This window comes from Oxyura jamaicensis, chromosome 11 (genome assembly GCF_011077185.1).
Source record: "Oxyura jamaicensis isolate SHBP4307 breed ruddy duck chromosome 11, BPBGC_Ojam_1.0, whole genome shotgun sequence".
NCBI lineage: Eukaryota > Metazoa > Chordata > Aves > Anseriformes > Anatidae > Oxyura > Oxyura jamaicensis.
This window is the reverse complement of record NC_048903.1, coordinates 18,165,213-18,187,994: the sequence shown is the minus strand read 5'-3', so window position 1 is coordinate 18,187,994 and position 22,782 is coordinate 18,165,213. Positions and strand designations below refer to the sequence as shown.

The 22,782-nt window shown below is 38.0% G+C and overlaps 1 long non-coding RNA gene across 1 annotated transcript; it reads right to left on the bottom strand.

Annotated features, from left to right (window-relative positions):
- Positions 1-9,708: 9,708 nt before the first annotated feature.
- LOC118172772 lies at positions 9,709-12,952 on the bottom strand. Its single transcript, XR_004753856.1, has 2 exons — positions 12,790-12,952; positions 9,709-12,076 (listed from the first exon to the last, which is right to left on the bottom strand). It is a non-coding gene; the product is annotated as an uncharacterized LOC118172772 (long non-coding RNA).
- Positions 12,953-22,782: the final 9,830 nt, after the last annotated feature.

The following is a 22,782-nucleotide window of genomic DNA, read 5'->3' as shown; positions in this document are numbered from 1 at the left end:
CTATAATGTCAAAAATTCAATATACCCTTTGAATTTCACGGTCTGGTTTTTAATAACAACCAAAACCCACCATTCCTGTTAAGTGCTATGGAACTTGTCTAATTTCAGTGTGGGGGCAGCCTGGTCATCTATTTATAGCACTGAGATGAACATTTGCTGGCATACACATGGAAACAATTGTGAATGCAAAGTGACTCATGCTGGGTCACAGGCTGATACACATTTGTTAATCCCCAGTTTTACCTTCACCTGAAATTGGAAAGAAATGGCGATCACGCTTTAAGCTAAACATCTCCAGCAAGCATTTCAATTAGAGCTGATAAGACACTTGACGTGTTTCAGTTAAAGAGTGAAGGCACTGTAAAAAAAAACTAATTAAGTTTAATTGTTGTGCAATGGCTTAATCAATGTGGTTGGTAATTAAGTGCAAATTATGCACATAATATACTACAGATGTGGAGCTCTACTCTTGAAAAATAGAGGCTATTATGGGATGTAGGAGAGGTTGTAGAGAGGGGATGACATTTGTTGTTAAAGCTGCAATGGAGATTTTTGTTACCCAAGAGTAATGTTATGTATCTCTATATTATGTATCTATAAATATCACCACAATTTTAACATTAGATCTTATTTTATAAAAACTTTGTTGTTGTTGTTAGCCTTTAAGCCAGCAGAAAGTTTAATACTCAAGCCCTAAAATATGGGATGCTGGTGAGATTTGTGGTGGTTATTAGTTTCCTCAGAAATTAAGCAATACCATAAATACAACAAACTCAAGCTGAAAGAGTAATTTCTTTCTAACCCCCTGTTTTTATACCTTCCCAAGTAACTTTCTCAAAAAAAAAAAAAAAAAAAGAAAAAAAAGTTCCTTTCTGACTACAACTTTTTGTGTTTAGTCTGAACTTAGAGGTGACTTTTATTTCCTTCATAGCTCAAATAAAACTAGATTGCCTACATGAAGGTGTAAGACATGAGAAAGACACATGGAATGGAATGCCTTGTTATGTACATGCTGCTGGTGTTGTAAGCAGATAGTTTTTTTTTATGGCTTTTCACTTTGAATTCAGCTTAGAAAGCATCAAAAACTTTTTAGAAATGGGACAGCCTAGAGTAAGAAGTTTTTTAGATGCTTTGCAGACATTCAATTGATCTTAAGTGATTTTAGGAATTTATTTTTGACTGTGCATTGAACAATGTAGAAGAGAAGCATAGGACTGTGTAAACATGCACAGAGCTCGCTCACTTTGAATCTGTTACCTCTGATTTATTTTCAGAATTTGTGACTGAAAGTAGCATAATTCATCCCATTTCTATGGCAACAACTCTGAGAAACATCAGGGTAATAGGATAAAAAAGATAAGTAAGTTGCCAAAGAGGACTGATTTTCAGTTTATCTGAAGAAAAATACACTCATCCCTTTTAAAACCCATAAACTGAACTGTACAATTGACTATACGTTCACAACTCTTTGAGAAAGGGAAATTTGATAAATCTCCTTTTGTAGGTGGGGAAACTGAGGCACGGATAAAAATCATGTGTTGACTATGGTTTCTCAATACGTTTATGATGGTGACAGTCTGACTCAGCAAACTTCTGCCAGATGTTTACCCTCAACAGCTTTTTTCTCCCTCTATTTTTTCTCTCCCTTTTTACCTGAGTGAAGTCAATCACATAGCTTACACACATAATTTTAATTCCACCATTGGGCAGCCTCATGATTTTAAGCCTTCTGTCAAGCTCCATCACATTTTTTAGTTGGAATATGAGGTGTGAATAAAAAGAACTGTTAAAACAATTGGGGTCAAAACCTGCCCACTGGATACAAGAACTCCTGTGGACTTTAATGGGATTATTTGCGTCAATAAAAAGAGCAGGGATACCCCATGGCTTCCTCATTTATTTTCAGCAAATGGAAACCTGGTGTTATATGACTAAAAGAAAATGAAAAAGAGGTGGTTGGAGTGTGGTAACTCACCAGTGATTTTGTAAGCAACTGGAAAACCCTGAATTTCCACAGAAGCCTTCTTGTTTACTGACAAAAAACCCAAACCTAACACTTTTCAAATTTTTTAACAACTGTTATTCAGTTACTTCTGGTTTCTGAAAAGTAAAACATCTTCAGCTGTATTCATATTTTTCTCTCTTTTGGTTTTTAACCACTCTTTTCTTACAGCATCCAATAACTAAATCATCTTAGCAGAAATATAAATTTTAGCCAAAAAATTCAGTTAGAAAAAAAAAAAAAAGGAAAAAAAAAAAAAAAAAAAGGCCCTTTTTCATTCCAAAGAAATGCTGGAAGGCAGTTCAACTTGTGATAATAATTGTAATATCAGACAAAGGTTCAAGACAAAATGTCACTGCAGCCCAGCCCAGGTAGAGTTGTGCAGATGCCATCAGTAATATGAATAAGTAACGTACCATGGATTGTGTAGGGAAAGTTCAGGGGGAAAGGTATCACTGTGCCCTCTTGGCTCTTTAGGACAATGAGGTCCATATGTTGTGTGTGCTCTCAAGACCGTTGCAACTGGAAGAAGGTCAGCAGTGCAGAATTATGGGGAGGAAAGTGAAAAAGCAAGAATAGGTTTACAAAGGCCAAAAAGCAAAGCTTTCATTTTATATTCAATTTATCTTTTCACCTCTGAAAAGGGCACAGGGGTTGGAAATTATGATTGAGTTTTTTAATTTTATTAATGGCAGGCTTTGCGGTTGCTAGAGGAACTTGACCCAACCGGGGAAAAAATGGCCCAATGCAGTATTATCAGGATTAATCTGTTGCCTTGAAATAGTTGGATTTCTCTCCACTGGCCTCCCAAGTCCTTCCTGCTCTGCCGATATCTCCACGACCACCTTGTTGACATGAGCCTACTGCTTAATCCTTCGGTGGAAACCTAACCCTTGGCCTCAGAGAGATGTCCCCGAGAGAGGGTAACCAGAGTGCAGCCGTGCAGGAGGTGAACCCCACCGGAGATGGCCTCGGGGCGGCCAGTCCCGTTGGACAATAAAGCAGAGAGCACGAGCGAGACGCTAATTTAACGGGAGGCTTGATTACACTGTGATAGGGCCCTGCTGGTTGTTACCAACAGACCCCTTTATAGTATTAGTATTTATTACACCCCATATTATAAGACATGGGGATTTGCTTCTGTAGGGCAGTTTGGCTGAGCAATGAAACATAATGTTGCTTTTATTGCTCAATAAACACTGTTCTCTCTTTCACTGCCACTCCAGCCTGGCTTTTTCAAGCCTGTTAAGCCTCTGGCACAATAATCTTACAGCACAGAATGGAGCAATCTCAGCTTCTAAGCAATTTGAGTTACTTCTGAGGCCTCACAGAGGTGAGATTCATAGACAATTTCATATTTGGGAATTTTGTGATTGGTAGCTGCTGATTTTTTGGAAGGAGTTTGGTGTTCTGGAGGCAGAGGTTCAATGGATTCTCCTCATCCCACAGGAAAAAAAAAAGGAAGAAACCCGCAATAAAGTAGCGTTTGCCTGAAGGACACAGCGGTAGAGCATCTGGCATTTTGTTTGCCTGCTCACGTAAATCCACGTGTGGGTTTGCATCCCATGATTTAACATGCCTGGTCCGCGCCAGGCTAAGTGCTGACAAGCAACCTACAGGCATCTTCCACACCTCTCTGCCAACAAACCTAAATCTTTTCCTGTAACATGCCCACCTCCAAGCTGCTCCAAACCTGGCCTTCTCTTCTGAGGAGACCAGTGTCTGTAGCAAATTAATTGATAGTGTTATGAAGTGTTCGGCTGTACCACCACAGTCAAGAACAAGACTTTCCAGTGTCGGCTTCCCTTCTGCATTAGTTAATGTTTGGAAACTCGTTACATTAACACGCCGGACTCCTGCACTAACCTCTCATCACCTTGTATGGCTCCTAATGTGCCAGACCATTATCCCTCATTCTGGATACAGCCGTCCCAAATACACCTTTTTGCAATGATATTGCAGACCGCTAGCATTTATAGCAGTGAAATTGAGACGTTTTAGACTTTGGTTGCATAGGATAAATGATTAGGGACTTAAGAAAAACACTAATCAGGCTTTGAGGGAATGGCCCAGCATTGCAGACAAGGATGACAGTGGTTATTAGAAACATTTACAGATTGCTCAACTTAGAATTATAATTTTATCTTTTTTTTTTTTCTTTTTTTCTTTTTTCTTTTTTTTTTTTTCATGGAATTACAGATCTTTGGGTTAGATTGTGGCAAAATCTTGCGGAGGACTGGTGTTTAACTTGATTTATTATGAATGATGATGGCAGCATGTGCCAGTGGAAAACCTGCTGCAAGCAAATAGCTCTCACTCTGAAGTTCTCCTTGAAACATAACCTTTGTTTTTTCCCTCACACGGGACTATTCCAATTCTCTCCCTCTTTAATTTTTTCATCTTAAATAATTACTTTTCAATGTTCTTTTTCACCTATTTGTAGATCACTTTAATATTCCCATAGGTCAATGCCAAATACAACTACAATTAGACGATTTCATCTTTTCTCATGCGTTAGTACTTTTCACTCCATCTAGCTACCTTGACAGGAATCTTATCCATATGACCGTGTTTTATGGAGTTGTCCTCCTCTTCTGTGAAATGACAGTGGTTTTCTTTTGCTGTTATTTTAATTAAAAAATATATATACATATATATATATATAAGACAGAATTACTGTGCCATCCTCAATGAATTTCATGGCAATTTTCATACCTGCAATGAAGATGGCAGTATTTTCTTTCCCCAGAGTTATCAGGATAATGGATTTCTCTTTATATGTATGTACACACACATATATATAAAGCTCTACTGCCATTTTTAGCTGTTGTCAATAATTTCTATAGTTGTATATATCTTTAAAAAATTGTGCGGGGGAGGAGGTACACAAACAGTGTTAGTATAACTCAGGAAGAAGAGAGGAGACCTATAATTTCTGTTACTTGTTTTCTGCCAAATTTAATGTGTTTTTAATTCTAAAAAAAATATTAATGAAATAAGAAGTGTCATTTTACTTGCTATACCAGCATCTTCTCTGCTCCTTTCTAAGATGATTTTGTACTACGTAGACAATTTTGTTTTCAGACTTTGCAGGTGGCCCTGTCCCTTGGACTGCTAAATATTCAAATGCCTCTTTAGGGGATGTTTGCAGTCATTTTTTCCTCTCTGGAAGTAGAGGTAGTGGTGCAGCTAGTAGATATACATTGACTTCCTAGGTTTTGAGGGAACCTAAGTTACTCTGGAGTTCTTTTAGCTTGCAGGCCAGACCTTTGGTCAAAGTCTCCAACCACTTTTGTACACAAATGTGACCTCCTGGACTACAGAGCATCATCATAAATGCTCCTGCTCAGAGCTCTTCCCCTTGAAGAAGAACACATCTCTACTAAATGCTGTGTCCAGCCATCAAAGGGTTAAAAAACACACTTTTTCAGAATAATCCCTTTGAATCATGACATGAGAGGGAGACAGCTCAAATATTTTCTCAATGGAGAGTTAGTGGAATTTTCTATAGATCTGGGGTGAAAGAAAAGTCTTCAGAAAATCTCAGAAGAAAGATCCTTTGAAATGGCCCGACGTGTTATGATAAGCAGTTCGATAAGCCCACCCATGGTAAAGTTATTAGGAATTCATATCATATGGATCCCATTAACCTAAACGTTTGCTTTTAAAGTAAACTTCTCGGTACACGACTACCACTAAGTCCAAGCGCTTCAGGTTTGAGGATAGTGTTTTTACAAATGAATCTAGGGTTATCCAATCAATTAGCTGAATTCCCTGTGTAATTGTGCTTTAAATGAATCACCTGGTACTAATGAGACTTCTTGCCCATTAAATAATAATAATAATAATAATAATAATAATAATAATAATAAATCACTACCTTTAAGGGAAACATTTTAAAATTTGTTTTAAAACTATCACACAGTCTATAGTTAATCTTTGGCACTCACTGCCTTGGGATATAACCAAAGCAGGTAGATTTGAAAGATTAGGCAGAAGGATTTAGGTTATATGGAATTCAAAATATCACTCAAGCTATTTTTAATTAATTATTACAAGACTATCTGAAATCTTTATTGAGATCAAGGTGGCAGTATTTAGGTGATAATAAATATGTATGCTAAGAATAAGGTTGCAGCTTATTCTTCATATGCAGGAAGCACACCAGTGCCATCGAGATGACAGATAGAAGAGGAGGAAGGAACTGAGGCTCACTGAGACTGAATGACTGGTCCCGGTTACACAAAAATCCAGCTTTAAAGCTTGGAAGAGAACCCAGTTATTTTAATCACCTTGCCTGCTACACTCTGTTGCACTTTGGAAGGGTTTAATGCATAAGCTTTTGCCATGAAATAATTTATCTCCATGCTATATTATTGCACAATTTAGACATATTATAAGCCTTTATAGGAGCATAAAATATTCCAGACTAACTGGGCCATATGTCTGTCCCAGTCAGGCAATGCATAACTATCAGTGGTTTAGTGAAGGATTTTATCATTAACTTATATTGTGTTTCTAAATGAATTCAGTTGAGCAAAAAGAAAGAGAGAGAAAAAAAAAAAAAAAAAAAAAAAAGCAATTAGGGCCATGCTATAAACAGTGGAGTCCGCAGGCAGGAGGCTGCAGTGAATTATACGGAGCATACTTCTCCCAACCGCAACTTGATTGAAACAATTTACTGGATGTGAGCATTGAACAACAGCGGCTGTGAATGACTGATGGAAGAGAAACGTCAGCCCTCTTTCCTCCCACCCAGCAAACACTTGATTCTCCCATTGGGAAAAGGTCACCACTTTGTCCTGCTCCACTTTGTCTCGCTGGCCCATGTGAAGTGATGCAATGCATCAGATCCAAAGTGGAAAACCAGCCTCCAGATCATTCAGCATATTGTTGAAATTATTGCATGGGCTATTTTTGGTTCATTCAGAGGTCAGTGCCCTTCCATGAACAGGGAGCTATTAGATATTCCCCTGGACAAACAAAGAGATAATTACATGGCAAAATAAAAGAAAGCACTTGGAAGTTTGCAAACCAGAGAATATTTTTGTTCTAGTTTCAAAAAAAGCTCTGATACATATAGCTGGGATTTCTGGCATATAAAAAGAGCCTGATTGAATGTCTACCCAACTGTTTCCACTGAAGTGGAAAAAAATGAGAAACATGCAAGAAGTACCTACTTTTGATCACCAAGGTGTTTTGATCTCATAAATTATGTCTGAAATTAGGCATGGACTGGAAAATGTGAGTGTGTTTTCTCTCGGTCTGGGAGCTTCTGGTTTTGAGAGAAGGAGCACTGTTCCTCTACCTTCATCAAATACCTTTATTTTTCCACCTCTGCTTTCTAACAAGTAGGCTTCTCTTGCCATTTATCAGAAGTGTCATGAGTATAGGATGGAGAAGCACCGCATACCTCCCTTTCTTTCTCCTCCGGGACTTCCCAAGTCCAAAACTCAAGCTTAGATCCAAAGAGACCTGAAAATGTTCCAGTCTAAAGTGCAGGTTGACCTGCAACCTAATCTCATCCCAACTGTCATAACACTCTGTTAGCCATGCACAGCTAATAAATCATAGTAATGCTCGCTTAATGGACCAGGCTTTGACAGTGCCAGGATTAGAAGGACATACAATAAACAAAGAGTTTCTGAGTAGGGAGGTACAGCGGTGTGGTGAAAACCACTAAATGATGCAACAAATCTTCTGCTGGTATTTCCATGGGCCTCCCCATACAGAGTGAAGGCAAGTGAAGAAGAGCTCTGGCGTAGGAGCTCAGCCTGGGGTAATGGGCAAATGAAGAGGTAGGATGGGCTGTGTGCAAAGGTGTGATAGAAGGCTGGTGAGTTATCTTGTCTCAAGCAGCCATTCATTCTGCTCACAGGAGGACTGTTCATCAGCAACACCGAGAATCTGTAGCTCTGAAAGGGGCAGCACAGTCCTTCCAGACGAGATAAAACACTGCCCTAAGCACACAGCTAGGTCCAGTTTAAATAAGGTAGAGATAATGAATAAGGAAGGGAAATCCCATCAGAATAAGATATCCACTTGCTAAAGATTCCAGTATGCGTTACTTGATAGATGTGTGTCCAAAGAATTTCCCCTATAACATTTACAGCTTTTGAAACAAATACAAGTGTAGAGAGAAAAGCTGCAGAGAAACAATCTATCTTATTTATTAGAATGTTTGGGTATTGAACTGTGCATCTCTTGGATCCTGAAACAGATTTTAATGTTGTTTTCTTAACCCTGTCATGGGAAAAAGGGTGGATTTTTCAACCTGTGCTAATGATGGACAAGCCTGAAGACTTTTGATAATTTACTTTACAATGGGTAAATAGCCAAAGTAACCTTATCTGAACTAGCCAGAATCATTTTCTCTGAATAAAGAAGCTGAAAGCCTCATGAGAACAGGATTTCTTACAAGATTTCCATTATTTCCTCTTTCCAGTAAGAAAAGTGACACAAAGAGGATATCCTATCTTGCTGTATTTCAGCACCTCTCCTCCTTGGAGCTGGAACCAAGAAGCTGCAAAGTCATGTGAAACTGGAGATTGGGAATCATTTAGTTGACCTTTTGGAAAAGTTTAAATGTGGCTGTAGGTTTATCTGCACAACCACAGTGGCAGAGAAAAAAATATTACTTTATTATTATTATTTTTTGGTTAAGGTTTATTAATTTCAGTGGTGTCATGTCTTCATTTACTTATTTTGTTAAGAGATGAATCAAATTCTCCTTTGTCCTCTATTCTTTAAGCAAGGTTTTTGCTGGAAGAAAGATTTTAGCAGAGGAGAAATCTTAATTCATATTGGAGTCACCAGAGAGGTGGAAGAAGGATCTTAGGTTACAAGTTGAAAGAGTAAATTGTCAACTCAGATGAACTAATCTTAAACCCTAGTGAGCAAAGTATGGTTTAGCTTTCAAACATGAACTTTTAGGATTGCCTTTGCTACAAATCCTTGGATTTCTAAGAGAAAAATTAAAACAATCCAAGAGTTAAGTTCTGCCTAACCTGACTACTAATACTGAAACACACCATTTGTAAGAGGTCTGAGCTAAAAGAATAGAGAACCTGACATTAATAAAAGTGTGCACCTCTGGATAACAATGGGACCTTATGCTTTAAATCATGTGTATTCAATTAAAAAAAAAAAAAAAAAAAAAAAAAAACAGAGAGAGAAAAAAAAAAAAGGAAAAGACAAAAAAAAAAAAAAAAAAAAAAGAGAGAGAGAGAGAAGGGCCATGATCCATGCTGATGCCTGCATTTCTGTTATTAGTAGTGGCCCTGTCCCAGCCAGGAATGTATCACATACAAATCAAAACTAACCATTGTGTAATACATGACGTTGTTTCATTTTGCTCCAAGATGAGTAGAATAGTGTGAGCTGCATCTACCCACTCTTCAGTAGCTCCAATAAAGTCTGTTTACTGGGATTTTGCTTATGGTACTTGCCAATTTGACCCAAAGCTCTTTGTAATCAATGACTTTCAGTGACATCCTTGCTTGTCTTTGGATCTATTAATTGAGGATACATTTGACCTGAAATAATGTGGACATCTCAATCAGTACATGCAAGGAATCACCATCAATGCAATGGCCACAAAGATTTATAAACCTCTCCAGTTAAGGGAAATTGGTAATTGCATTTCCTTAGCTAATACTTCAATTACTTTTAATTTTTTTTTTTTATTATTATTATTATTATTTTCCCACTGGGAGAATTGCTGGAGGTTGAACCCTTGGATTGCCTTGGGATGGTGGTGCTTCTGTAACATCTACCCCTTCCTAGGTCAAAACAGACATACAAATCAACTCTTAGCCATCGGAAGGTGCTCTGTTTTCTTGCATACTAACTTTAGTGTGGGTAAATTTATGTGTTAGCTCCATGCAGAACCAGAGGGACTCCAGATGGGGTTATTAGCCCAGTACAGCTCTGTTTCCACTCGGAGACAGTGGCATGGGTAAACCCTGAAGGGCTGAGCTCCTGCGGATGGGTATTTGCACATCTCCCAGCAGTGCCCTCTGTCATCTATCCAATACCTGAGAACCTGGTGAGTTCATTGACCATTTTATGAGCTACCGGGTGGATTGGACACGTGAACTAACTGTAATTAAGTTTTTACTGCTAGAATAATACCTCCTTTCTATTCCAGTACTGAGTTTATTGGTTTCTCAAATTTTTATCTTGTGTGTGTGTGTGTGTGTATTTGCTATGATTGTGGGCCTGATGATTAAGAAATAGCAGAGGGCAGTATGAACTAGGAAGTGTAAAAAGGAAGAAATATAAATCAGTGATATTCTGTCCTTACATAAACAAACATTTATATCTCTACCATTAGGTTATTCTGCTTCACCCTTGTAGAACTACTGTCTCAAGTAGAGGCTGTCTTGATTTTAAACAATCTGACAGTTTTTCTTCAGATGCTTGGTCCTGATTCTCATTGCCTGGAATGGGAGTGAAAGTCAGCTCCTCATTGACACTTGAAATCCATGTCCATGTGCTTCCCAGGCAGTGTGGAAGCTACTTTATGCAGATCCGTTTACTTAATATCTTCTGAATCTCTGCAGTGCTAGTCTTTGACGCTGCTGTCATTGAAAATTTAACTGGGCTATTAAATGAATCTCTGCAATGTCATTCAGAGCCTCAACACACATCTTTATTTAAGAAATCCCATCCCTTCAGGCTCTCCCTCGCCTTTCCCTACGATGTTTCAGACCAAAGCGAAAGGAAGACTATCCTCCTGTTGACATTCTGATTTGGGTTGTGAAGAAGGATGTTTTTCTGTGAGAGCTGGCGTTTCCGCAGGCAGCTAGCTGAGCTTGTTTATTCCCCCAGCATTTCAAAGCCTGCACTGTCCCACAGCTCCACGTCATTAGGGCAGCTTTAGTGCCTGACAAAAGTGCAGAGGAAAACCCCCTTGAGCACTGGATGTTACAACCTTCTCCAGAGGAGTGGCCAACCACCTCTGCCTCTCAACACTCGCCTGCCAGACCACGCAGTGCTAAGATGCTCAAATATGTTCTTTCCTGGCAGGGCTTGAGAACTGCCAATTTAGTGGGAGAAGGAAGTTGGCAGACCTCTGTCTGTAGAAGACTTTGAAATATTATGATTTTTATCAGAAATGACAACAACAAAAAGAGCATAAGCCAAGTGTGCTCCAAAAGCTACGTTTTTCTGCCGCCTCTCTCCACTCTAACCAACGTCATGGAGAGAATTTCCTTAGGTTTTCTCCAGGAGACAAGCAAGGCTCTGTGTAGATGAGCTCTACTCGGTTAGTGCAAATGTCTTGGGTCCTTATGTTTCTAAGGGACAATGCATGTTTTCAGTAAATTATCGACAAAGCAAAATTGTGACTCTTCTGAGGTCGTTTAAGTGCATGAGGCTACATTCTTTCTTGCAAAGCTGGTGAAAGTAAACAACATTATTATAGATTTTGGTCATGCCCTGGCATCAGTAAGTATAGTTTCTGTGTTTGCCATATGCTCGCATTGAACTGGAACAGCAATGCGTACACAGGGAAATTGTTTAAAGAGCCAGTTCGACCTCAGTACTCACTGTCAAAATTATGATGTACACGATTCATTCTGCTAACCACAAAAGAGTTTTTGTTTGTCAAGTGAAATAATGTGTAATTTGGTATATCATTTAGGAAAGCTTTTTTTTTTTCCTCTTTTTTTTTTTTTTTCTTTTTTTTTTTTTTTTTTTTTTTTTTTTTTTTTTTTCTCAATATCCAACCACAGGCCTAGAGACTGCAGCATCAGATTAGTGGATAGCATCCTGCAGCTCCCTAGGACGACAGCGACTCGACGTGAGATAGGAGACAGAAGACACATAAGCCAAGGCTTTAAACTGTGATTGCAGAAGGCGGCTTGCTGAGCCAAATAAAGAGAAGAGGGAAAATTGACACCCCACAAGACATGGACAATTGTTGCCACCGGCTGGGAGGCCTTAAATTACAAACCCATTTTGTATATCCAAAAGCTTACACTTTCTATTTATATTTCCCACTTCTTCTGTGCACCAAAAGTTGGATTTGGCAAATGCAGCTATTCCCTGCAGGCATATGGGTGAGGTTTTCTGTAGAGAAAATAAACTTGATTGTTGAAAACCTGTGTTTGCAATTACTCCAAGTTTCAATATTCTGAGGTCAAAATAGATCCTTTAAAAATCATAATGCTTTGAAACAGATTCTTTTTTCTTTCTGAAATGGTTATTGGATTAAAATGGAATATTGGAACATTTTGGGTAAGCAAGTCATAGCAACAGCTTTCAATAGAAATTATGAAAATATGGAAAGAAAGTACACAAATCAAGAGTTTGGGATAAAGAAGAACATGTCTGTTAAAAATCATTAGTTCTAAAAATGAAAACCAACTATGTTAATCAGTACATCTACATTGAACAGTTTATAGCAGGTTTCCAATATGACTTTTGGGAGATTATTCTTAGAGTTCTTTGCTTTGCAAGGTAGCAGGTTTAAAGATTAAGAAATGTTTTCTTCAGTGACTTTGGTACACTGGATGAGAATCTTAGTTCCTAAGTATTGTCATGTTTGTGATTGTCTCTAGACACCCCTCCACATACCAGCATTCCCCCCACCACCACCCCCCCCCCCAAACTCTGAAAAAAAAAAAAATGTTTATTGTGCCTTAATTTCATTAGGATACAGCCTGGCATTTAAAATTAAATGAGTAGTCCCAGCCAGGAATGAGTCAGGGAGGTCTCAGAAGCTGGGAATAATTCTTCAGTTCTGAAGGAATCATTCAAAGGGACAAACTATTTTTAATCACCTGTTTAAATTTCAGTGACATTTCCAGAGCATATCACCACAGCTTCCACCTTGGACTCCCAGCCTGGTGTGACTTTTCATCTTTCCAGCAATAAAGAATAAGAAACCAAAACCTGGACAGCATGTATAGTAAAAGTAATAGTAATAGTAAGAGTAACAGTAATTTGCAGGTAAAAACAAACAAACCAACAAACAAAAATGTATAAGTAATTATTTAGGCAGTGCAAAAGATCTTCAATAACACTGCGAGCTGGAGCTTTTCTCCTCCACCTCGGACTAGAGCTACATCTGGCATTTCACCCCTGTAAGAAAACAGTGAGGGGCTTGTTCCAAGGAAGGTGCAAGGAGGGCAGCGAGAGCCCGCTCTGCATGCTCTTTTCCTTGAAATATTCCTTCACTGCATGCCCACTTGAAGGCCCCTTTATGCTAAGGAAACGTAGTGTAAATAAGAATCAGGCTCAAAGAGCCTGAAAGGCAATAGCATGAGAGTTCAAACCTTTTCACTTCAAAACGTTTCAGATCAGAGCAGCCCTAAACCTCCACCCAGATTCCACCCCATGGTAGAAAAATGCCATGTGCTCATTAGGGCTGGCTGATGAGCACTGCTGATTACCTTCTGTTTGGGGCTGCTGTGTTACGGATGGCAAGAACACCATGGGCATGTTTTTGGAGGAAAGGAAGGAGGTGTCTTTGTTCTCTTCAATTTCTTTCTTTCTTTTTTTTTTTTTTTTTTTAAAAAAAAAGCTTTTTTTAAATTTCTTTTTTTTCTTACCTTAAAGTGTTACTTGTAAATGGAGGCCAGAATTTAATTTCATATAGTGTTACTCCACCTTGTGCAAGTGATTTCTCTTGACACTGCACTGACTACTCCCGCACAAAAAGCCCTTTATGACTTACACGCCAAAGAGCCTGAAGTATTTTTTGCCTCTCCGAAAATGACATTTCATTCCCCCCTTTTTTTTTATCACCTGAACACTGGTCTTAAAACCACAGCACGCAAAGGCCCCATGTGAAGTAGGGAAAGGCATTCAGCATCTGCTTATATCCCCAAACTGAAGCACCAGTGTGCCTAAAAAAGCTTGTATTTAAAGGCATTGCAGCTGCATCAGCTCATATTTCATCCAGCCACCAATTTCCTTTTCCCCCTGACAAACAGGCCTCAGAAAGAACGCAGGCCAGAAATTCTCCACGTTAGCGAAACATTTCCTCTTTCCCGTTCTCCCTTCCATTAACATTATTACGCTGCTCCTGGGAAAAGATGACTTTTCCAATCCAGGCAGCATATTTCTCTCTTTCTTTTATTTCTTTCTCTCTGTTTTCTCCCTCTCTGGGCTAGAGGTAAAGAAGAACTGGGTGTCAAGGTAGCAGGGGGAGAAGGAATATGGGGGTAAAAGGAAATATGTTTCTGCAAGACAAAGACCTTAAAATCTGCTTCTATCTTGCATGCAAACACAGAGAAACATCAACTCTCAGCTCTTCTCTCCACTGAGTGTGGGATACAAAGAGGGAGAAAAGCACAGTGTTGGTGACAGCATCCACAGAGGTGATTGCTCTGGGAACAGCAGTGGTTTGAAGCCCTTCTGACTGGGCCAGGGGTTAAACTCATCACAGCCCCAACTGCAGCCAAATCTACCCACAGCTAGTTAATAACTCAATATTTTCAGCCCTTGGGATATTATGCCTTTATTTAGACATCCAGCAGCCTACAGAGAAAGCTTCATGACTTGTGCAATACCAGTGGTTTATGTCCCACCTCGACTGAAGGTCTCCATCCTCCCACCATGCAGGAGCTGCTACAGCAGCTTTAACTCTCGCATCTTTACTGCCTGACATATATCACAACTGTAGCAAATGTGTTCAACCTATGCAAGACCAAAACCAAATCTGATAAAAAGAAAAAAAGGTTGATTATACTGGGCATCAGGAAATTTGTACTCATATCAACTTCGATTTTGGCATGTACCTATTCACATCAGCCTGCTTCTACTTTGCTTCTTCTTGACGAACTAGAAGACAAAGTCTCAGAAGATGGAAAGCATCTCACTGAAATTAGTGGCAAAGCATCTGCTTACTTAAAATACCCTCTGGCACTATTTTAAAGACCCTTTACCTTATTCTACCATAACTAGCTCAGGAAATCCTTTCTTAAAATGGCTCAGTTCTTATGGAGGAATGCTTCTCCTTTATCATTTTGCCCAAAAGCCCTAAAGTATCTTGGGGTTGTTGTCTTTGGTTTCTAAAGAAGTCAACCCAGATATCAGGTACCTTTTCTGAAAAAAGTGCAATGAGCTGAAATCGAGGGACCAGTTCTCCACTGAAGCATAGGCTTGACAGAAAATTTCCTGCAGATGCTAGTTGCTTAATCACACAATAGTGACTGAATCAGGAGTTTTGGATCAATTAGCTTGTACACGGTGTTTTAGGGCACCTCAGTCCTTGGCAATCGAGGATTGAAGGCAATGAAAACCTGGCTGCAGAAATGGGTGAAAAATCAAAGCTTAAAAATTCCCAAAGGGTTCATTTTAAAAGCGCACATTGAGCAAATTTGCACTGTGTTATTCCGTTCCATTTTGACTTTGTAATTTTGTTATAAAATCACCTTTTTCATAGCTTGCTATTTACAGTAAGAAAGGTAAGAATCATGTTGAGGGAACCTCACAGACTTTTTGGTCAAGGATTGTTGGGAAGGGGCGGTGGGGCAGTTTCTCTAATTGTTCCCTACCCCACCTTTTTTTTTTTTTTTTGGGGGGGGGGGGGTTGTTTTGTTTTCCAGCTTGCTTTTCTGTTTTTGCATTTTTACTCTGACTTGGAGCTTTGTTCAGACAGACCTTCCCTTGTGAAAGGTTTCAGTTTCAACAAATTGCCATTCTGTGACACCCGCCAAATGAGTACCTTGGAAAATTCCCAACCACCTTGAATATGTACGCTGGAGAACATTTCACTTCCAAATCCTCAGCTTGCTGCGGACCAAGCCATCCAGGGGTGTAGCTCCCTTAACAGCAGGGCATCCCCTCTGCAAGGGAGGTTGACCTGGTGTTACGGAGAGGTAAACTGTGTGGGAGAAGGGTGCAGTCAATTTAGAAGTGAGATACAGACTTGGTTTAAAGCTGGGGAGGGTGCTATTCAGCAGTTTTGACAAGAGCAGAGTAATAGTATTGTGTCTGGTTTTGATTTAGAGCTAGTTGCAATGCCACATATTAAGAATTAAAATTATTCCAATTTTGCAAGATTTGAAAAAGACGAATTTGCTATTTTTCAAGGTTAAATGGAGGTAATCCTCTTGGCTTTATGGCTTTATCATTTTCAAATAAAAAATCTGTCCTGTTTAACAGCATTAACAAATATGAATACATTATAAAATAGTAATAATAATAAAAATGTTGGTAATGTCAACTTCTTGGATAAAATGTCATTTTCCAGAAAGGAGTGTTCTTCAATCATAAAATACTTACAAAAACAATAACAAAAAAATGCATTTATATCTTTTTTTTAATTAGATGCAGAAATTAATTTATAATTAAAATGCAGGACAGAATTAATAATAAAACAAACAAACAAACCACTACAACAACAACAAAAACATTAGATGCAGATAGACTGCTAGATAACTGAGGTTAGTTCAGTTGCATGTTATGCACCTTCTGATGACTGATTCAACTCAAATCCCCTGAGTAAGATCCTTGACTTATTTTTTTCTGTTTAAAATTACACTGGAGAAACTAAGAAAAAAATCTGAACTGTGTTTTCAATTTTTTATTTTATTTATTTATTTATTTATTTATTGGGTGGGGGGTGGGGAGGGTGTCTCTTACCTAGTTTCTATGGTCTTCAAATGAAATGAGAATAATAAAAATAAAAACAACATTAAAGCAATGCCTGGAAAAGTTTTGCTTCAGCGGTCCACCAATGTCAAAATACCATTTTTAGCAGTCCTCATTCCCTGTCACGTGGTTAAAGATTTTTGCTTCATGCCTTTCTGGTTAGAGATGTCTTGTTCGAGAATTTTATTTCATGCATGTCATAGAACAAGTATGTTTTTTATGACATTTATGAATGTGACCAGTCTGGGAACATGCTGTCTGTCTGGTCAGGATTAAGCCAAATTTTAAGTCATTGTAACTAGAATTTCCAATTTTGGTGATAGCTGATACATCAGCTAGGGTCAATAAACTGGCAAAATTAATCTTTTATACTATAAAAAGGTAACTTGTCTTCTGTCTTCTAAGAACTGTCAGAGCAAGGTTTTAATTAGGTGAGATATTAATCAGGCAGACTCGTACCTTCCCTGCCTTTCTTTTTCATGAAGGCTTAATCTAGTCCTATAAAACTAACTAGTATAATACTCAATGAAAATAAAAAAATGTTTCTAGATTCTGAAAGCAGTTTTGTCCTGAAGTGTGAGAATCAAGCCTGGAGCATCAAAACATCAAAGAATTAGAGTTTTATATTGTATTAAACTTGCCTGTCTTATTTCAGCTATTCTAACACTCTGAAGTGCATGATTGAAAGCTGCTAACTCCCAAAGATACGCTCCTGGCAAGCAGATTTGAGTTTTTATTTTAATATTTTATTTTAATTATTTTTAGTTTATAGCTCAGCAACTCAGCTGACCCAGGGGAACACTTAAACTAAATTTGATAGATGTCAAGTTAGAAAAAATAAAGACAGCAGTGTTCTTTCTCCCTGCAATTACAAATGTTTGCTGGAGACTTTTCTGACAGTATTAAGCATAGCAGAGACCTGGGGAAAGCAGAGAGGGATGTCGGACCCGTTCGCTGAGGTCAGTTTGGTTGATGTTCTCCAGAACCTGGAAGGGGAAGAGGACCAGGACACCTACCAGTAGCAGTTGCTCCTAACTCCAAATGCAGTGGGTATGCATTTTTTTTTTTTTTTCCTTATGCCCGATTCCTGATGTGTCTTGCATCAAGCTAAAAAGAGAGTGCTTGTTTTTTCAGCTGATATTTGGAGTGGAGACCTGTGAGATGCCCCATAGATGGGCTGAAAAACCCCCAACAACAACAAAAAATGGAGTTTAACGAGCTGCAAAGAAGCAAGGAAGTGCTCCAGGAAACTATGTGAAAGGCTCCTTTTGACAGTCTACCTGAAAAATAAATATCAGAAACATCTGGGAAAAAAAAAAAAAAAAAAAAAAAAAAAAAAAATAATACAATTTTTTTTTTTTTTTCCTTGTAAATAAAAAGATACACAGATATTATAAAATGTACTGATGCGATCAGTGAGAAAGAGCAAAAATCTAATCTTCACGAAGTTCTATAGGAATTATTCAGAGGGGAAAAATGTTAAATATCTCCAGTACAATATGCTGGCTAGTTGCATCAGGGAAAAGGAATGGGCTTTCCAGTCATTTATCGTTAGATCACTGGCTCAAATCTTTTCTAGGGATTTCATCCAAAACTCAGGAAAATCTGTGGGAGTCTCATTGCTCTGAATCAGTACCCAGGTACCCAACAAGAAAGAACTAACTAAAATTATTAGGAAAAAATAATGAATTTTCATATGTTATTTTGAAAGTATTCAGAGCTTTCTTTTAATTGGAATAGGAGGAGAAACTGGAAACCACACCTCTTTTTCTTACTTTTTCTTTTTTATTCTTTTTACTGCCTTTCTTTTTCCACTCGGTATTACTCAGTATACAACAATCAGTATTATATCAATGGGACATGTCCGTTTTTCCCACTAAAGAAAATTTTGAATAAGAAATGCCACATAAATTGATATATGAACCTGCTTCATGGTTCATATAAATTCATCTGATGCTGGCCTAATATGGTGAATTTTCTTAGCAAGATAGTACTGCCAGAGAAGTGTCCACAGTATAAAACTCAGCATCAAAATTGCTCTGAAGGTTACATCTTTGTTAAGTATAAAACCTGAACTACATTTTCCTGCTGGAAATGTCCTTTCCATAATGGTAACCAAGGGTGGTACTACACATGCTCATGATTTAGTATTTTCACCATCTATTTTCAAGACATATTAATTAATTGTAAGAAAAACCCTTTACTGAATGGACAGATATTTTTCTAACACACTGAATAATATATTCTTAAAATGAAATACAATCTGATTTATTTCTATAACTATAGAGTGTGAGAGTATTGCCTCCATATTTTTCTTCCCAGCTTTCAGACAAATAAATCAACACATATATATATTTACAATGGTTGGTAAAGAAAAGAAGTTGAGGTCATCTGAATTATTTCATAATCAGGCAGGTAAAGTGGCTTAGCAGATTATGAAACCATGTTGCAGCCAAATTGTTCCATGATGATAATTATTTGCTTCTGTTCTTTAATTCTGGGTGGGCAACACTGCTTTTCCTCTGTCCATTGGAAAAAAAAGCAGGATGGCTCTCCCTATGGTTTTTGGCTTAACTGCACACATCTGGGTTTCGTATCAAAAGAAATAAATATCAGACCTAATTAATCCTCCGAGGCTGCTGGGTACTGACTCCTGAGCAACATGAACTTTAATTACAGTTTCAACCAGGCATAGTGATGGGGGCAGTTGTAGAAGGCGGACTGTTGATTTAATGCAGTATATCATGTCTAAAAGTATCTGGAACAACACTGATTTACATCAGCTGAATATTTGGCTCATTTAAGATTCTCTGGGGAGAGGAGGTATAGTTATATACATAAATACACCCTAATTTATCAGATGCAAAGTATAGCAAACTGCATAACAAAATGCTTTGGAAATCTGGGGAACTTTTAATAAACACAGTTCTTAGGCAATTTGCTGAGGTGAAAATGTTGAAACTGCATAATTGGGAAAAATAATGTGATTATATATCCAGTCAAGAAATGCAAGCTACTTGATTCACTAGTCCATTATAAAAGATTATTTTTAACTGATAACATATGTAATGATTCTACCAGAAGATAAAGTTCCTATATTTCAGACAAAGGGCTATCTAGACAGCAGTATTCTGATTAGTTTTACATCTTTTCTAATTCAGCTAATTTAAGGATAGACTTGAGGGATTTAGTTGAACAGCAATAAAACTTGTCGGGAATGGGGTCTGTTATATGTTTTATAATTCTAAACCTGTCTCTCTGTCTCACTTTTACTCCCTCCTTTTTTTTTTTCTCTCTCTCTCTGAAGGCTTTAAAACCGTTTTGATTGCAAATATATGAGTGAATTCAGAGCAAATGGAAGTAAAGAGACTGTTAAGACTGGCCTCGGTACAGACAGGCTTTGTACAAACTTCCCCTGCCTGCCAATGCACCTCAAGTCTAGCTTGCAGTAACCCTTGTTATTCTAGTCTTGGATTTATCTAGCAGAGGGTTGCCAATGGTACCAAATCATGTGGTCGATTTTTGTAATGAGGACTAATGAGACCACCATACTTATTTTCTCTCCCAACAAGAGCTTGAACTGGAACCAGCATCCCCAGAGGTGCAAACCTGGTGTATTAATCCCCTGTGAAAGCGCTCCTGCCTCCCCACCATGCCATCTGAAGTCATACCCATGAATCCAGTCTGGTTTTGTTGTGCTGGGCAGCGCTGTGTTTACATGACTATCCATCTATTACAGGATATTATTTTTCCAGTGGAGAATATTTCAAATATTTCCAATGAAGATTTTTTCCCTACTTTTTTATTGGTATTATTAAAAACAAAAAAGGAAAGGAATAAAATCATACCACAAAAATCTACAGTAATGTAAGAAAAGGAGGAAAAATTGACAATTTAAAGATCAAATTGACACCCTCCTTGCTCCAGTACGTGATGGTACTGGTTGATGTACATAATGTAGTCAGAAGTGATTGATTACAAGCAACATATTCTCAAATTCTTTGCATGTGTGCCTTAATTTCACATTCTTTTACATATTTATGTCATTTGAATACAAAGCAAGAAAATTTTCTGAGTAAAAATAAATAAATAATAATGTTAGTTAGCTTTGGTATAGAGTCTTGCTTTTTGAGAGTATTTAATAAACACTAAAGACCGGATCATTTGGTGCAATGACTGGAAAGTACTTAACCAATGACTCAAAGAACTAATTTATTTGCAGAAAATTTCCAGTATCACTGCTTCCTTGTACCCAGTCCATGCATATCCTTTATGGTCTATCGAAGATCTGCCACTAGCCTGATTTAAATTTTACGTATCATTCTATAAGGGGGAGAAGTAAAATCCAAACAATCTAGTGGGTAGTCCCAGCTGTTCTTGGGCTGCCAAGAGCACTGTGCCATCCAAGGTATGAAGGGATGTCTCACAACTCCGTGTGATTCTAACTGCTTTGGAGTCTTTGGCTGAATATTTCATAGCAGTTTCTTCTCACGAAAGAAAAACAATGGCTGCAGAAAGGTCATTACTGGAAAGCACATAAACTGCCATTATTTCTCCTCTGTCAGTCCTTCCCAGCTGATAAAGCTCTCATTAGACCCTTAAGTCAAGTTCCTCTTAACCTAATATCTTCAAGTGGGCACTTATATGCTCCTGTTTTATTAAATGTTCATTCCACCTTTATCAATGATATGTAAGTATTTGGTTTGGGTGTGTGAAGGTGAGGATATGGAATTATCTCCTGTCTATGCATCCTCATGAGTGTCACCATAACTGTGACTATTACTACCATAACTGTAACTGTCACTATTCACACCCAAAAAAATGATAGACACAAATGCATGTTTTGGGCACTGGGGTAAAATGTACTCAGAAATGCAGTGTTTCATTTGAGATTATTCGGGTTATAACAACTTATTTCTTCTTACTTATTTCTTCAGCTACTTGTGGAATCAAACAATTCAGTGTAAAGATTTTAACAAAATGGGTCCTGCGGTAGTTGATTCTGTCTACTCTGTCCTTCTGCTAAGCTAAATGAAAACTCATTGTATTACTGAGTAACTGCATTTAGATTCATTCTAGCTCCCCATTACAGCAAAAGCTGAATACCTCATTTCTTCTAGTCACGTATTTGCCCAGCAAGAGAAAAGAAATGATGTTATTTTAAAGGTAGAGAGCTAAGACAGTTGATACTAGAAACTAACAAAAAGATAACTCACCTTAAAAATACATTTATGAGTGAATTAGCATTAGTGCATGTACTATTGCTTGTGGAACCACAGCCTAAGTACCTTGTTTGGTCACCAAAAAAAATAAATAATTTCAGATTCAGAAAGCATGTTTTCCTCAGCACCATCTTGTAGCCTCAGCTTCCTCCTCCTTCTGATCCGATACATCATTATTTAAGAACCACATGGTTCAGAATTTAGTACATAAGGAGAAATAAGTGGTATGAACGAAGGCATAGAAATTTGTTCATGAAGCCACCTATTTTTAAAATGTGCTTTGAGAAGCTGTTTTCACTTTCTTTTTATCTTTAAAAACAACACTGTAAAGCAAAAGCAAAGTTTTGAGCCTTTTCATGCAACAAAGGAACGATGCAGGTTTGGCTTACATTGGGAAAAGTTATGTTTAGTGCAGGGAAATATTCACCAGAGACCTTGCATTTCTCAGAGCTGCTTAAACAGCTCAGAAAACCCATCTGATTAGGCACTCTGCAAAAGAAAAAACAAACCAGTTTGTTAAAATAGGCTTTAAATGTCAAAGTAAAGATTTATGACTCAGAATTGAACACAAATAAATAGCTGGCTGCATATTTGGAACAAATTCTTTTTATTGTGCAATTAATATTGCTGAGATTGCTATTTAAAATTTGAATGAATTTGTCTTTCTGGTTTGCATGTTATTGGTAGTGAAGTTGAGGGCAGCACTGAAAACATTTTCTGGGATGTAATTTTGGCAGAGAGCAAACCCTGGGATGTGAGAGGCTGGTTGAATACCCTGCACCTTTCTTTGGAACCAGTCTTACAGCACTGAAACTGTTTGAATTTGCCAGCAGACATGACCGTCGGTCCAATTTCATCCTGTTTATTCAGCTAGCAAATATGTAGTTAAGGTGGGACTAACTGTGATCTAATTCTTCTGAGAGAGACTTACAAAATTATTGCCAAAAGAAG